We start from the raw sequence: 12,942 nt of genomic DNA, 5'->3' as shown, positions 1-12,942 counted from the left end.
TCCAGTACTCTTGCCTGGAAAATCCCATAGGCGGAGGAGCCTGGTAGGCTGCAGTCCATGGGGTCGAGAAGAGTCGGACATGACTGAGCGACTTCCCTTTCACTTTTCACTTTCATGCATTGGAGAAGGAAATGGCAACCCACTCCAGTGTTCTTGCCTGGAGAATCCCAGGGACGAGGGAGCCTGGTGGGCTGGCATCTATGGGGTCGCACAGAGTCGGACACGACTGAAGCGACTTAGCAGCAGCAGCAGCAGCAAGTACCTTCTAGAGTCTTGGGCACTCCACAGCCCCAGAAGCTGGGAGGTGGGGATGGAAAGAAGCTGCTTTTAGTGACTCAGAGCAATTTACATTTCTTACATGATCAGACTATGGTGCACATATCCTTAGAAAAGAGAAGTACAAGAGGAACGCTGCTTTAATCTCTGGTAGGGAAATGCGCCACATGTTTTTCCTACCTAGCTCTACTTTTCTCACCAGAGTATCTTGACGGTCCCTGATAGGCTTGACTTTGAGCTGCTTAAATACTGGGACCTGGCTTTGGTAATGGTCATGGCATGACGCACTCAGTTCTTGCCTCTGGGGTTTAAAAAATTTATTTATTTATTTTGAATTGAAGGATAATTGCTTTACAAAATTGATTTCTGCCATACATCACCATGAATTAGCTATAGGTGTACCTATATCCCTTCCCTCTTGAACCTCCCTCCCACTTCGCATCCTTTCCTACCTCTCTAGGTTGTTACAGAGCCCCAGTTTGAGTTCTCTGAGTCTTACAACAAATTTCCATTGGCTATCTATATTACAAGTGGTAGTGTGTATGCTTCCATACTACTTTCTCCATTTATTTCACCCTCTCCTTCCTCCCCACCAGCCCTTGTTCATAAGTCTGTACTCCATGTCTGCATCTCCATTGCTGCCCTGCAGATAGGTTCATCGGTACCATCTTTCTAGATTCCATATATATGCATGAATATATATTTGTTTTTCTGACTTACTTCGCTCTGTATAATAGACTGTATGTTCATCCACTTAGTTAGAACTGACTCAAATGCATTCCTTGGGACTTGTGTTTACATCAATGGGTAGATGAAGAGTTTATGGAAAGTATTTTCAAAGTTGTTTAAAATTTTATAAATATAAGCTATCATTTTCTTCAAATTTTTAAAATTTCTAAGAATCTCTCAAACTTAACACAGAGATTTCAGTCTCAACAGAGATGGCTTGAGTTTGCAATAGCTAAAAGTCTTCTGAAAGACAAAGGGGTGCTTTTGAGTTCTGAATTCTAAGTTCTGAAGGGAGCAAGCTCTGGTGTGCAGTAATAAGTAATAAATTGGAAAGAAAGCAAACTGCATGAAAGAAAAGCCTCTTTTCTCATCCCATTCGGGGTGAAAATGCTGGGTAATGGGGAAGAGAAAAAGCTGAAGGAAGCTAATGGACTGTTGAGTTGCCTTGTGTCCTCTCTGTGGACTGACTGGTAGGACCCCACTGGCAGTGGAGATGAGTATTCTGACTCTCTTATCTGGAGACACTATCATCTGTAATCTGTCTGATATTCCTTATCCTACAATGGAACGGGAGCTGTAAAACCTATACACAAAGAATGAAGGGGTAGGGTGATGGAATGGCAGGGAGGTGTGGGAGGGCAATATCACCTTCCTTGTGCAATCAACAAAGGGGGAGAGATTAGTTAAGACAAGGAAAGCTGTCACTACTGGTAGTGCACACACACCAGTGGGTCTGCAGGATCCTAGGAGAGCATGGCCAATCGTTAAGTGTGGACCATACAGCCGGGGACTGGGAAAAGACCTGTTTATAACTCTGAGGATGTCATCCCAGAAGGTAACAATGACCAACAAATAGATGATCTGTTTCCACCAATGCCTGACTGTCTTACCACCTTCACATGGTAAAACATGAACCCTTCCTAGAAAGGGAACTGTGTCTGAGAAAGTTCTTATGCAACTAAATTTATACCTTAAATTGGCAAGATTAAATTTTCTGCTGCTGCATAGAAGACTTAAAATAGAAATTAAGTTCCATTAAAAGAAAATAAAGGAAGTTCCATTCCTCACACCTGAATTTGTGGCCTGTGGAAAGTCATAACCATTACACAAATGTAAAAATTTCCATTTGCACTGTAACCAGTTAAAATGAACAATAATTTTGCATGATGGTTAAGTAATCCTTTAAGTCAACTTGAACAGAAACACATTCTACCCAAAAAGCAGGAAAGAAAAAGAGAACTTTAGAATGTCCGAAGTCTTCTTATAATGAATATTTCAACTCAGTGCTGTGATGCCCATATTTCTGTTGAATGGGGAAGTATGTGTGATTCATTAAGCTCTCATTCATTATGAAAATAGACTACCAAATTATATTCTTTGTAAGTGAAATCATTATGGAAGTAATTTACAAAATACATTAAGCTCTTTCATGATCTTGCTAAAGGAAAAGCCAAATAGTTTTAAACACATTGCAAGGTCATTATCATTTTCCAGTCTTAGATCTTACTTTTCATTAGTTATTTTTTGAAATATCTCTTGCACAAATACTCAGATTTGATTATACTTTTGCACAGCACAACTTTTCATGTGTCTAAGGAGAATTGTGATTTACCTATGTGTTCATGATTGTAAAATAAAATTCAAGTTTCTTAAATATCGTGTTCAAATGTTCTTTTCTTTTCCTCTCAAATTTGTGGAATCCAGTCTTGCCCCTTTGAGACTGTAACGTGATCTGTCATCTCTTCAATTTTTGTAATAAATCATCATTTAGAACTTATAAAAGCAACTTAGAAGCCAGGCAGCATATTACAAGTTTAGAATACGATTGTTTGACCCTCTAGGGGGTTTTAAAATCAGTTATCTACTGAAATTAAGGTAGAAGTCAGAGTAGGTGGAGTGTCCTTCTGTGTTATACACACTCACAATGCTGTTCATTACCCAGAACACACCAGTCCGGACATGTTTGTTACCCAGGAAAAATAGAGCCCTATTCATTATTCATCGAGGTCCTCCTGCACAGCAAAGACATTCATTCTTTAATGGCTCTATGACTAGGGTGTTGTGAAGCCCGAAGATGTTATTTTTGGAAGATAGTTTACCAATTAAAAGCATACGGCACTGGATTGCTTAGTCATGTCCTCAACATTGATTAGCTATAATTGCAGATGAACATCAGGAGAAAACTGAAGGCATATTGCTACATGCTTTTCTGCTTCCTTCAGACACCTCCCTGGAAACAGACTTCCAACTTTCAACCTCAGACTTTTTCTCCAAGTAACTTAAAAAATACACTAGGTTTGCTCCATCTCAAATATTTAATTATTTTCCTCTGAAATGTAATAAAATGTGTGATGTTAATATAGAGGCGAGTGTTAGAAATGATTGCTTGGAAGTGAATTCGGGCTATGAAGACAAATAAGACCATATTCTTTTGTAAAAAAATGGTGATACTTTATATGAAATTAAATATATTCTGCTTCTTTGTGGCTGATAAAAAATGGAAGCTGTTGGCCATAAATGTTTTATATAAATTCAGTGGAATTAAGTTTGTTTAGACTTTGACTTATCAATAAATGACATACATCATGATCAGTGCTATTTTCTTAAGCATAGATCTAAAAATTATTGCTAGTTTGTATTTGCTATGCAGGCTGTAAGCCTAATGATTTATCACTCTTTTCCTTAATGTCTACTGATCTTTTTAAAATGTGACACAGTTTTGGTGTCATGTAGCCATAAACTGCTTAGAAAACTTTGTCCTGTGTGGGTAAGAAGAATACATTTGTGAACATTTTAAAAATCTAAACTAAAAAGAACACTTAATCATAAAATTCTTAATGAAAATATTAGCATTGACAGAGAATATGTTAGAGGATTTTTCTGGACACACTGAGAAGCTGTTTTCCTGACTTGATAGGGAGCATATTTTACTGCTAAATTCTCCTACTTATTATTCAGAGTAATGACTAAGTTGAGGAAGTAAATTTTCTTTGTACTTCTGATGTCCGTGTATATTCATTCCAACCATGAAGGTGAATTGGTAGAGTTTGAAAAGGTCTATAAATAAGAATTATTATTGAAACCATTATCCTTGTAACTTGCAGAGGAGATGATATTTGTTATAAAAGAATCAGATATTTATTTTTTAAGGAATTAGCATGGCTTCTTCAAATGAAGTCACTAAATAACATGATTATAATCTTTGTCAAGCTATCAAGTAAAATGTATCAATGAAGTTATTGGTATGCTACTGGGTTGATACTATTTACTGGTTTTATGAAGCTGAGTGATTCTTTGTAGAGTAAAACATATACAACTTCTTTGTTGACTCCTATCCTCTTTCTCTTGTGACCAATAGTCTTTGTATAGCTTGTAGATGAGATCTCTGTGACTGTAGACATTAAAGAGAGAAAAGCTAACTTCTGCTTGGTCTAAAAAACATTGCTGTAAACCCCTCCCATTGCTTTCCACAGAAAAACTAATACTGCTTTAAGGTGTGATAATAAAACAAAGAAGTTTTATTGACTTGAATGTACTAGTAGATGCAGAAGAACCCATTCAAAATTTTCACTTCCCTTTTTCCTTTCTAGTGTCTACGCTAACTTACACTAAGTTTGAATGAATTTAATCATTATAATTAGGAGTTATTAGAAAACTCCCTGAATTAAAAGCTATGAATATGCTGATTATTGAATTTTAGAATATTCAGATTGCTTTCCATTATTAAAAGTAACTTGATATCAAAGTATGATCAACCATAAGAAGGTTTAATCACATTAATGTCTTAAAATTTCTTTGAGTCTCTTCTGATTCTTATCAACTGAAGGTTTTTTCTAATTTATTTATCTAAGTAACTTTCTGTTTGCTTTCATTTCTATGTAGAAATATTAAGTTAAAAAAAAGCCCAGTCAGTAAATTATCTTCCTATTCCTTCAGAGCACGGCCCTTCTAAGCTGAAGTTAAAAGAACAGAGATTTCTATGTAGTAAAATAGTTAAAAAAAAAAAAAGCCTTATTTTATGGGTTCATCATCAGTTTTTTCCCCCAAAACCCAGCCTGACATATTGCTTATTTAATGCTGAAATAATTAATTATAGTTAACTTAGAGATTTTAAAATTTGAGAAATCATTTTAATATAGCGAATTCAGGTATTCCATTGGAAAAGACCCTGATGCTGGGAAAGATTAAAGATAAAAGGAGAAGACAGTGACTGAGGATGAAGTGGTTGGATGGAATCACTGACTAAATGGACATGAGTGTGAGCAAATTCCCGGAGAGAGTGAAGGACAAAGAAGCCTGGAGTGCTGCATTTCATGGGGGTGCAAAGAGTCAGACGCGACTTGGTGACTGAACAACAGCAGTAGAGGTATTCCACTGATGAAAGTTAGCAACGCACGGAGAGCTATCCTCCGTCAAGTGTGTGTTGTCATTCATTTGCCTTAAGAAATATTATTTATGATGCCAGATGATCTGAAAACGAGGCAAAGCTCCATTCATCTTTCACAAAAGCAGAAGAACTAGGGTAGTGACTGCCAAGATGTATGGTTCCAATAATCTAGGTATGTTAAATTACTGCTTAGTTACAGAATCATCTCTCATAACATTAATATCTGAATTTATAACAAGTAAGACAAGGTTAAATGATCTTTTATGAACTACAGAAAAGCAAGTTTATTAATCTGCAATAGGATTTTCATCTGTGCCACTCTTCTACATTTATGTATCTGATTTGGAAACACTTCAGAAACACGTGATTTTTAAATAATGATATTATTGATGGCATCTATTAATATTGTGAGCCATAAAGTCAAAATGAAATGCTATTCCTTATGTATAATAAGCTTTTATAATGATGGTCTAAAATGATGCTTAGCTAGTATTCTATTTGCCAAGATTGTTCCAAGGCAGAGAGTGATTGTAAAACCGATTTTTTAAACTAAATATTTTATTACTTAATATTTAAATGAATAGCCTTAAATGTGTTTCTAGGCATGAAATGGGCTTCCCTGGTGGCTCAGATGGTAAAGAATCTGCCTGTAATGCAGGAGACCTGGGTTCGATCCCTGGGTTGGGAAGATCTGCTGGAGGAGGGCATAGCAACCCACTCCAGTATTCTTGCCTGGAGAATCCCATGGACAGAGGAGCCTGGTGGGCTACAATCCACGGGGTTGCAGAGTCGGAGACGACTCTGCGACTAAGCACACACAGGCATGAAATAGACTAAGATGTATGTCCAGCTATGAAACTCACAATCAGTGGAGAGGAGATTTCTGGATCACTAATAAATATGAAAAATTTTTAATGCATGTCAATCATTGTTATGCCTTAACATATTTTCTGTTTATACCTTATTGGTGACTGTTATTAACATTCCAAGTAAATATGAGGAGTGCTTAAGAATACAGGAAATACTTGCATTATGTTTCTAGCATCAGTTCAGTTCAGTTCAGTCGCTCAGTCGTGTCCGACTCTTTGCGACCCCATGAATTGCAGCACGCCAGGCCTCCCTGTCCATCACCAACTCCCAGAGTTCACTCAAACTCACATCCATCAAGTCAGTGATTCCATCCAGCCATCTCATCCTCTGTCGTCCCCTTCTCCTCCTGCCCCCAATCCCTCCCAACATCAGAGTCTTTTCCAATGAGTCAACTCTTCGTATGAGGTGGCCAAAGTACTGGAGTTTCAGCTTTAGCATCATTCCTTCCAAAGAACACCCAGGACTGATCTCCTTTAGAATGGACTGGTTGGATCTCCTTGCAGTTCCAAGGGACTCTCAAGAGTCTTCTCCAACACCACAGTTCAAAAGCATCAATTCTTCGGCACTCAGCTTTCTTCACAGTCCAACTCTCACATCCATACATGACTACTGGAAAAACATGTATGAAAACTAAATATAATTAAATAATTAGAGCTCTTCCAATTCCCTTGGCTAAACCCTAACATAACTATTAGGAAAAAATCTGATGAAGCAGATCATAACATTCTCTCCTCAGAAGCTAAGTAGCTCTGGCTTCAGAACCTTAGATGAATATTGTAAGATAGGAAAAATCTGTGGTCCCTCTGTGTTTGACTTCCCCCTCGAGATCATTAGCAACCCAGCTGGTTCTCAGTTGCCCTAAAAATATAATTTTAATGGGTTTATATTAGTAGTAGGTAAACTCATAAGGCTCAGTAAAGGTTAAATAGAGTACTAGGATTTGGTTTGGTATAAAACTTGAGAAGAAAAATGAAACACTATTTCTACCATTTTTGGTCATTATTTACCTGAGTTTACCCTTCTTTCTCTGTAACTCAGCAACCTTCCTGTTATGCAGGTACCTGGCAGAACTACTGTTGTTACATTTCTGATGGCTTTTTCATTACAGGCCCTTGTTTTTCAAGAGGCAGGTTAACTAAGCAATTTTGATTTGTACCAAGCTGAGATGTGGAATAGACACTTGAAGTCCATTCTCTTGTTTTCATAAGATTTCATTTGAACTTATTTGTGCTACTTGATCTAAATCCACAAAGAAAGGAAAAAAAACTTAAAAATTCATTCAGCTTCACATTCATGAATTGGTGCAACTGAGCAAAGGAATAGTAACTTGTGTAACTGCCTTTTCCCTCCTTATTCATGGCTTTTAAAAAAATTATTCACAATGAAAAACTTCATAGCACAACATTGCTGTTTTTGTAAGAAATATTAATGCCCATTTGTTTTACATACATAAGATAATGGTAAGCCCGCTTTACTTTGTAAAACATGGCACAGATATCATCTGCCTTTGTTAAAAAATTGAGATATTCATTTTAAAACAATATCTTTCACATCATAAGTACTTAGATTTACTGTATAAAACTTATATAATGTAGATAAGAAAGAGGAATATAAGATCAACCTACCTAGGACTTCCCTGTTGATGCAGTGGCTAAGGCCCTGTGCTCCCAATGCAGAGGGCCTGGGTTCGATCCCTGGTCAGGGAACCAGATCCTGCATGCTGCAACTAAGACCCAGCCCAGCCAAATAAATAATTCAGTAAATAAATATTAAAAAAAATAAAATCAACCTACCTAATGCTATTACATTAAATTTCAATCTCTTTCTATGTCTCCTGTTGTATTCTTGCCTGTAGTCTTAGGAGCTTCTTGGGGAAAGCCCATCCCTTTCCACTTCCACATAGAGTTGCCACACAGCAGTAATCAGTTATACCTGCTGTTTCAATATTCCCTCCACCTACTTCATATACAATTCCATGTAGTAATGCATCCACTTCATTACTTTACTAGAATGTTTCTGTTGAAGTTTCCAGGAAGCCTATCATTGTCCAAGTACTATTTTCTCCAACATCCTTGGCTTTGATCTTCCCTGGGATTTGCTTCGTCTTGGAAAATCTTCTAACTTGAATCCCATAATGCTACCTCATTTTTGTTCTTATATTTGCAACCAACCCCTATCTGTTGCCTTCACTTCCTTTGCTTTTCCTTTATGTTGCTATGGTCATTAATTTGCTTTCATTTGTAAATAACTGAGTAACCAAATGACAGAGGCATAAACTACGGGATATTTATGAATTATTTAACAACAAGTTAAGAGGTTGGCAGTCGTGGGGCTGATTTTGTGACTCAGGACAGGAACCAAGGATCTAAGTTCTTTCCGTCCTCTGGTCTGTCCTTCTCTATCCCTTGGCAGTGTCTTGTCTCCTACTCACGAGATGGCCAACCAGCTCTAAGAAGACAGGCGCCTGTGTGCATGCTCAGTGTCCAGCTCTTTGCAACTCCATGGACTGTAGCCCACCAGGTTCCTCTATCCATGGAATTTTCCAAGCAAAAATACTGGAGTGAGTTGCCATTTCCTTCTCCAGGGGATCTTCCTGATCCAGGAATCAAACCCACTTCTCTTGCATCTCCTGCATTGGCAGGCGAGTTGCTTACCACTGTACCACCTGAGGAGGCAGAGGCAAAAAGACCTCTCTGTTCCCATATTTCTTTCCTTTCATCAGGAAAAATGCTTTTCTCAGAAATCTTTTGCTTATATTTCATTGGGCAACAAGGGGTGTTAGGCCCATCCCTACACTATTTAATGAAAAGGGAACTTTTCATGACTTGTTTCTAGGTTCTTTCTATCCTCCAAGGGATGACCATTGTGATTCATCCCTTGGTGCTGGCATGATGCCCTGAACACAGTTGGGATTAGGATAGCAAGAAAGAAGAGCCAATGATCACGGGGTGGATACCTGACAGGGGCAACTCTGCCCACCTGCCAACTGTGGCTGCTCCTTAGAGGTTTAATTTTTTTGTCTCCATATCTCAGTCTCTGAGGCTCCATTCATCTTATGCCCAGAGGGGTTGTTGTGAAATAAACAGCTGGGATGTGAATGTGCTGTATAAACAGGAGTCTTATGTCCTAGTAAATACTACATTTTCCTAATGAGACTTACAATTTTGAAATAACGTTTCAGTAAAATTTTTTTTTGTATGTATTGAACCAAGGACCAAACCGTTCTAATCCTTTCTGCAAAATGTATCTTCACCTTCTTTCCATTTACTATTCTCCTATTCTGGTCTCAATCACCTGAAATCTTGACCACAGAGTTCTGTGTGTTTCTCCTACTGACCTTTCCCTTGCTTCTATGTGCTTGCTTCCTTTGCTTTGAGGTTCTTCTTGTTCTAACTTCTTTTTCCTATGACGTACAATATAAACATTACTGTCAGGGTTCAAGTCTCTCAGCTAAACTCTTTTTTTTTTTTTTTTTCCTATCTAAACCAAATGCCAACATCTCCTTAATATGAGTTCTCATCTTTCTAGTCAAGGCTCCTCTATAAACGCCTATGACCTTCAAGGCTCATTCCAATACCTCATCTAGGTTCTGCTGTTGCCCTTAACTGGAAAGTCTGACTTAATTTCTTACACCAGCTCACACAGTGCGACACTGTCCAGTGAGTGGACCAGGAAGGTTTGAGAGCACCAGTAAAGCAAGTTACTTGATTCTTTGGTCTGATTGGAATTTATAAGTTCAGTTCAGTTCAGTCACTCAGTCGTGTCTGACCCAGTCATGTCTGACCCTTTGTGACCCCATGAACTGCAGCACGCCAGGCTTCCCTGTCCGTCACCAACTCCCTGAGCTTGCTCAAGCTCATGTCCATCGAGTTGGTGACGCCATCCAGCCATCTCATCCTCTGTTGTCCCCTTCTCCTCCTGCCTTCAATCTTCCCCATCGTCAGGGTCTTTTCCAATGAATCAGTTCTTTGCATCAAGTGGCTAAAGTATTGGAATTTCAGTATTGGAATTTATAAACCTACCTTAAATTGTTTCACCCTCCTGATGGGATTACACTAATCTCTGTCTGATTAAGTTATAATTCTTTCCATACTACCCTTCCTATAAGTCTAGGACCTGTATACAAGAACCTAGGGCTGTATTATTGCATTGAATGCTTATTAAATACTTAATGATTTTTAAATATCTTAAAATACACATACTATGTTTTTACCCCTTTTTCCTCCACTTCAAATGTCCTTTCTATTGCATTATTTGCTATATATTGCAAGAATAATGGTAAATTACAGTGAGTCCCGATGCGTGAGGAGAGAATAAGTTATGTGTGTAATCACTCCCCTCCTCTGGAGTGCAAAATGCCCACCACCTGACTGACAAAAACAGAACGTTGAAGGTCATGTCAAGTGTCATAGAAATAATGACTTGGCTATAGCATTTCCTAATCCTACCCATCTTATCCTTTGTCCACTATGACACAAGAGTATATTTTGTTTCATCCTGATTTCAGACTTTGAGGGAAATAAATTCAAGTCACTTGAGGTCTACCAGTTAGTACAATATCGTGAAGGCAAAAATTATGCTAAAATTTTAAGAGAAAAAAAATGTGACTGAAGTTTTCAGAAAGAAATACTTGTGTATGGAATTTTCAAGAGGGAAAAATTAACTTGTAAAGAAGAGAAACTCATTTTTAAGCATTTTCATAGTTTAAATCAGGTTGGATCTTGAACTTGGGAGTCTTTTTGGTGGAGTAAGAGAGGAGGAATTTATTAAAGAGAGGAAGAAGAGGTATCTAATGTGTTGTAATGATGATGAAGATGACTATGACAGTGGTCGTGATAACAAACAGAATGACTTAAATTTCATGGTCATTCTGGTCATTAAGAGCTATCGTCTGAAAAACATAGCTTTATAGAGAAGATCCAAAAAACTGGACGTTACCCTACAGTTATTTCTGAATAATGAGCTGACCTAAACACACACAGACACAAAAGTAAGTAAGTATTATCTGTTTTTTTTTGGTCTTGCATTTACCTGTTAGTAGTTGCATGAGCTTTGGGTTTCAACACATACTCCTGCCCAGCAAATTTCATTAACATAATAAAATTGATAAGAATTTTCATTTTTATACCATTTCACAAAACTTGAGTATAAGGCAGGAGGAAAGAAGTGAAGTGATTCTCCACTTGAAAATTTTGTTCATTTGGAAGAAAATGCTAAGTCTAGTATGTGAGAGCCTTTAGAGCAAGGGAAGACCTCAATGCCCTCCTAAATATCTTCCTTCATGTATCCCACTGATCCTTGCTCTTTTTTTGTCACCTCTTCTTGTTCTGCTTCTTCTTCGCTTTCCTGTTCATCTACACACTAGAAATCTGAGATAATGATTTTTGATCCAAGATTATGTAACATTTGAAGTTAAAAGGGGGACATTTTTGAGTCCAGAACCCAAAATTAAAAAAACAAACTACTTATGTCTAATGTATGCCTGCGTTATCTTTAGAAAATAAAAAGTCAAACAGCAATAAGCCCAGTAATTAGAGCAGCGACTGTGCCCTGCTATTCCGGGTCCCCCTCTAATTGTTCATTTCTGCGAGGGCTGTGTCGTGAATTGTTGCTCATATTTAAAGCAACAATTGGCATTGCTTGTCCTTTACAACCACAAAAATATAGTTTAATAACGTAAGTTAATGACTTAAAATACTTTGTCTTTCTAGATGACTTCGTTATGGTATTTAAAAGTAGCATTTCGGGTGAGTACGAAGGATGTGCAGCCAATGAAGAAAAGAGGAACGCTTCCCTTTTATCCCCCTTTTGCTGCCGATTAGAAAGAAATCCAGTCCAGGTTTTGCCTTCGACTCTGCCTCTGAATTTCGGCTGTGCGATGTGTAGCACGTTTCTCTCCCTCCCCTCCTTTCTCCTTCCCTCTAGCCTCCCAGCGTCTGTCTCCAGGATTTCTCTCTTCCTATTTCAGGAGGACTCTCACAGGCTCCCTCAGCCTGTGCGAAGCTGAGGTTTCCCCTGGATCTCGTATATCCCCAACACATACCTCCACGCACACACGTCCCCGAGAACCCCGCGCTCACACCGACACACACTCGCGCGCGCACACCCTCGCGGTCGCCTGTCCATCTCCCTCCCGGGAGAGCCGGCGCGCGTCTCCACCTTCGCCGCACACTCCTGCTAGCCGAGCTCGCCGCGCGCTAGGATTCTTGCGGCTCGAAACTCGGATCGCAGCGTTCAACCCCTATGGTGGTTTTTTGAAACATTTCTTTTCCTTCTTTTCCTCGTTTTTATTGCACTGTTTTCGGTCTGGGGGACTAGTGGAGCGAGGCGGCTGCTTTCTCAGTCAGCCCTGGTTGGCTTTGCCATCCTCCATCAGGCTTATAAAAGTTTGCTGAGCGCAGTCCAGAGGGCTGCGCGGCTCGTCCCCTCGGCTGGCGGAAGGGGGTGACGCTGGGCAGCTGCGAGGAGCGCGCCGCCGGCTCTGGCGGGCTTTCGGCTGGAGGGGCAAGGTGAAGAGCGCACGGGTCCCGGGGTTCACCGAGCTGGATTTGCATGTTGCACCATGCCTTCTTGGATCGGGGCTGTGATTCTTCCCCTCTCCGGGCTGCTGCTGTCCCTCCCGGCCCGGGCGGAGGTGAAGGCTCGGAGCTGCGGCGAGGTCCGCCAGGCGTACGGTGCCA

This window comes from Bison bison, unplaced genomic scaffold (assembly GCF_000754665.1).
Source record: "Bison bison bison isolate TAMUID 2011002044 unplaced genomic scaffold, Bison_UMD1.0 scf7180017864225, whole genome shotgun sequence".
Lineage (NCBI taxonomy): Eukaryota > Metazoa > Chordata > Mammalia > Artiodactyla > Bovidae > Bison > Bison bison.
This window is presented reverse-complemented; position numbering follows the sequence as displayed.